This window comes from Orycteropus afer, unplaced genomic scaffold (genome assembly GCF_000298275.1).
Source record: "Orycteropus afer afer isolate SDZICR_OR568_19922 unplaced genomic scaffold, OryAfe1.0 scaffold00241, whole genome shotgun sequence".
In the NCBI taxonomy this organism is placed as follows: Eukaryota; Metazoa; Chordata; class Mammalia; order Tubulidentata; family Orycteropodidae; genus Orycteropus; species Orycteropus afer.
The window spans coordinates 3,213,643-3,219,249 of record NW_006921828.1 but is presented as its reverse complement, the minus strand read 5'-3'; positions in this window follow the sequence as shown (position 1 = coordinate 3,219,249).

Below are 5,607 nucleotides of genomic sequence, written 5' to 3'. Positions count from 1 at the left end.
GAGAGAGAGAGAGAGAGAAGGAGATTGATTGAGATTATCTCTAGCTCCATAGGCCTGATCTAAATAGCATCATTTGAAACAAACTTAAAGATATAAAGACCTAAGACATCACCCCATATCAAAAGAGGGGACTAGATTGTATTCCATGATTACATTCTTTAAGGCAGCCTCGATATTCTGGGTGTATTCTAAGAAGAGCATCCATTTAAATTGGGTCATGAAGGGGATAAATGGCTAAAGAATGACATTTCCTAAGGCACATTTGCTGGCAAAGACTTTAGAGCCATCTTTTGGGCTTCTGGTTAAGCAATACTAGGTGGAGCCAAGCCTCCTAGGTTTGGGAGGTATCTTACACGGCATTACTTCAAGCATTCCAATCTACACAGGATGGATTTCTGCCACCCAATACTCTCATATATGAGTCTGTATCCCCACTGGAGGCCTTGTGATGGGGGACAGGCTGCAGGTGGAATCATGTGCAGGTGTATTATAGGCAGGGAAGGGGCAGAAGGAACAATTAGTACTTGAAGGAACCCAAATGGTGCAGATTCTAGCTGGCCCTGAGGCAGGGAAAAGAGGTAACTGTGCTCACAATCTCCTTCATGGCATATTCTCTGCACACTTTCCAGAGTTGATGTACTCCGTTTTGATTCAAGAAGGGCACCCACAGACTATCAAAAACGTTCAGGGGTGATTTTTTCTGATTAGTCCATAACCATTCTGAAGCTAAAGGAGAATTGGGTCCTGGATACTAGGGCCTGGAAGTTATGACCACCCCCAGTTTTGGGGGTGCTCTCAAATTTCCAGTGCTAAATCAGATGCTTCACACACATCATCTCTAGTCCTGACAAGCCTGCAGAGCTCGTATTACTACTCTCATTTACAGATGCAGTCACAGGTTGTCACATGGGAAATGGCATAGCTAGGAGTTGAATAAATACCAGGACCAAGAGCCCCTAATAATATGGAGGAAATTGTCAGGAAAGAATCTCTATAGCCTGAGGCCTACTTAGGGGTGGGATTGAAAGGGTATGGCCCATGGAGGTGCTATAATGATTGGTGACATGCTTGATTACCACAAATCAAAATCTCTGTGAGTGGTGTTCAGGAACCTACATTTGTAATGAGTTCCCTGAGTCAGTGGTTTTCAAACTTGAGCTGCATCAGAATCAAGGCTTGTTAAGACTCAGGTCACTGGGCCCCTTCTCCAGAGTTTCTGATTAAGTAGGTCTGAAGTGGAACCTAAAATGTGCATTTCTAACAAGTTCCCAGGTGATGCTAATGTTGCTGATCTGGGGCCATACTTTTGAGATTTGGGATTCTTCCGAATATCAAAATTTGAAAACCAATTGCTTAAATAAATGTTAAAAAAAGCCTGCCAAAATAAGAGCTCCTTGTCTAAGTGATTTCGTATTGGAATGTGGAAAGCTAGGATTGGGGAAATCACCCCTGCCTAGAAGGCTGAAAGGGAAGAGGAAGGAAGCTGCCTCAAAATGTGGCCAATTCTTTGGTGTGGTATTCACTTCCCAAAAGCCTCTTTTTGACCTCACCAACCAGCAATCATGTGGGCCCCACCACATTACCATCATCCTTACCTAAGTGAGACCACCCCTTTGGCTCTCAGGTGTGTATGTCAAGAGCAAAACATAGGAGCCTATGGGGCCTCCCAACACACTGTGAACTTCCTCTTCCTCACTTCTGGACTTTTGAAACTCATTCTTTGGGAACCCATATCCAAAGTCTCCTTCTCTGGTAAGCCTTCAAAAGCAGAGTTGTTTGATCCTGCCTTGAGCTCTCATTCTGCTCCTGGACTTAACCCATTGTAGGATATACAATTATCCATTTGGATGTCTCCACACTAGACTGAATTCCAGAAGCACCGGGGCCCATGTGAAATCATCTTGCATCTTGGTGTCTGGGAAAGGACCTGGCCCTTAGAAAGTGTCCAATTAGTACTATTGGAACCCTCTTGTAAACCCTCTTTGACCTTAGCACAGTGTCCTGCATACAGCTGGAACTCAGGAAGATTTGGTAGAGATGATCAAAGCAGGGCTTCAAAGTAGTTCATTCCAGTTCGACCCTCTGAAATTTGTGTTTCTACTGCAGATATAGGAACTGAATCAGAATCTGTCTTTTAACAATTAACACGATCCTTAGGTGATTCATATAGATCCCTAGATAAACCTAAGAATCACCTGGGGATCATGTTAAAATGTAGATTCTTTTAGATTCAGTATATCCGGGGTGGAAATACAATTTCCCAGCAAGTAGTCAAGCCCAAATGAGCTTATCATCAAAAACCATGATAATATAATGGAGATGAAGTCTGGTGTCTAATTAGAACATGATTAGAAGTAACCAGGAGACACGTTTGCCTGATGATCTGGCTTCTGTGGTCTGGCTCTCTTTTTATGACCATGTGGCTAAATTGTAATGTATAACTTGCTGTCTAGGAGCTGGGCTGCAGGAATGGCACATTATGGATGGTCTATTGGGAGCTCTGGTAGCGTAGTGCCTAAGGCACTTGACTGCTAACCAGAAGGCTGGCGGTTCAAACCCACCAGCCACTCCTCGGAAGGAAGGTTGGGCAATCTACTTCTGTAGTGATACTGCCTCGGCAACCCAAGGAGGGGTCGCTATGAGTCAGGTCCGACTAGACGGCATATAACAACAACAACATGGTGTTTTTGGAGTCCTTGGGTGGTGCCAATGGAAGTATTTAAAGTCCTCAGCTGCTAACTGAATGGTTGAAGGTTTGAGTCTATCCGGAGGCATCGTGGAAGACAGGTCTAATGATCTACTTCCAAAAATCAGCCATTGGAAACCCAAAGGGGCACAGTTCCACTCTGACACACATGGGCTGCCATGAGTCAAACCAACTCAAGGACAACTGTGTTTTTAATATACTGTTCTCACTAGCCTTGTCATGGAAATTCAGAGAATTTGAACATTCACTAGACAGTTAATACCATCAGCACCAAGTTGTTTTAGGCTGACCCATAATTAGACACTGGCATCACTTCCCATCTCCTACCAGTATGGGTAGAGAACTATCTTCTTCCCCCAGCCTTCTCAGCCAAGAGATCAGAACAAACAGTGCTTCTCAAAGACATTCTTCCCAATAAGAACTTTGTTGTTGTGTTGTTATGTGCTGTCGAGTCAGCCCCAACTCATAGAGACCCCTCCTTGGGTTTCCGAGGCAGTATCACTACGGAAGTAGGATTGCCCAACCTTCTTTCCGAAATAAGAACTTTAGTCCAGTCTATTTCTTTCGTATTTGCAATTCACTGATCGAAGCTTAGGGGGAGTTCTGGGAAGATTAGAGGCTGAAAGTCACTTTTGGCAAAAGCTCAACTATCTGAGTCTCATGGAAATGCCTCAGGGCCTCAAATTACTTAAGATGGCTGAGGAAGAATCCCATGTAGGCAAAGAACATCCTGATTAAATATGCAAAGATTTTTATGGTGAGAGTTGTATGTGTCAGCACCATGCTGGAATAGAGAACTGAAAACAATCTTCGATGGCATGAATAAAGGTAAAAAACCTAATTAGAAAAGGACTTAATGTTAGCTTATGGATTTTTTTTTTATTGCCTCCAAATTCAACAAATTGAGTTCCGTGGTACAAAATTTTTGAAAAGCCATTCATTACGTTAGAATTTTATACTGAACTAAAAGATAATTTTATGTTTTCAAATAGCTCTGGGTAATTGATATGAATGTAAATATGGTTCAGAAGGAGAAAAGTTTAACATAAGTGACCTTGAATTGTCTAAATCCGCAAATTAAACAGGGCTTTAATTTCTTATCACTGGCCCACCCAAATATTCCTAAGAATTTCCTTACTCTGTTCTTGCTATTGTCTTCATCTCTCGGCTAGGACTATTGCAGTAGCCTATAAATTGAACTCTCGGCTTCCAAAATTTCCACCCTTTGTAAAAATAATGTAAAAGCCACATCTGTCTATGTTGCTCCCTGTCCAAAATGACTCTTAAATGATTCCTCACCACCTTCAGGTTAAAGACTGTTTTAAGACAAAGCCCATATCCCTTGGCTTCCTAATTGCTTTCTAGCCATATCCCCAAAAAAGTACTCCCTTTATTATGATTGACAAGTTATTTGTTTCTCTGCAAATGCCATACTGTTTCAATTCCTTCAGGCCTCTTCCTTGAGCATTCTCTGGTGGAAAAAGCCTTTCAAACTTTGACTTTGTTGACTGTTTTATCTTTTAACTCTCAGCTCTTTTCCACCAAAAGTCTCCCTTCATTTTCCAGTTTGAATTGTGTCCCTCTATGTTCAAGATACCATCTGCTCACTTCTATTTTATTATTCTATTACTTAAAATTTTTCTGTCTCATTGAATGTAGAAACATTCTGAAGTCAAGAACAGTGTCTTTATCCTTCTGTAATTAAGCACATAGTAGGGACTGATCCTTGGTTGATCTTTTTCAGACAATGAAAAAGAGTTTCTTAAATGTATACTAGAGTAGAAAACTATATTCAACTTAAATTCTCAAGAATGAACCTTTAATCAGTGGAGTCATTAAAGGTGTGGTTAAGCAGAAATTAAGTCATCACTGGCACTTAAAATGAAGAACGCACAGTCAACGTTTTATTTTAAAGACCTAGTTTTCAACTTGAAGGTGTGCCATTATGTTCGTTTCATTAATTAAAATTAGAAAGCAAAGATTTGTCCCCGCCAGGTGATAAAATGAAAGAACTCAAACCTGGGGGTAGAATTGCTTTAAAACAATCAACAATGAGGAACCGCCAGCCATCTGGTTAGCAGTCAAATGCCTTAGGCACTATGACACCAGAGCTCCCATTGGTATCAAGGATTGACACATTTCTTAAAGACTAGAACATTTTCAGTTTTAAGGCCCATAAAGTCTGTTGAAATTACTTAACTCAGCCATTATAGTGCAAAAGCAGCCACACATTATGTAAATGGGGATGACTGTGTTAATCTTTATTTACAAAAGCAAAAGAGGAACCAGATTTGGAGTGCAGGCCAATATTTACCTGAACATAGTACAATGGATCCAAAGCATGAGACATTTGAGTGTATTTCTTAAGAAAAACAACTAATTTGAGAAAAATATTCAAATAAAAATAATTCTAGTGGAGAAGAGTGAAAAATTTGTTATGCTTGACTGAACTTAATCTTGTAAATTGGTTTGTTTGGAAGAAACAAGGTCCAGCATTCTCTTCACACTTTTTCTGCTCACACTTTTCATGCCATCTTTCAAATAAATTTAGGTTTCTGTCTCCTGCAGTCCACCGTGAGGGAAGCCTTCATCCTATTTATCTCAGTTTCTCCAGTGCCCAACACAGTACTTGACATACAGTAAACACTCAATATCTTATGGGTTGACAAAAGGAAGAAAAACAGGGCCATCTCAAACTACCAATTATTTATTGTCACTTATTTGGTCCTAAAGACTGATAAACGATGCACCAGCCACATTATTTCCTCTCCAGTTAGCTGTGTTCCAGCCCTAGCTATGTTCTAGGCAACATGTTTATCAAAACAAACAAAACCACTGCCTTCCAGTCAATTCCAACTCATAGTGATCCTATAGGATGGAGTAGAACTTCCCCATAGGGT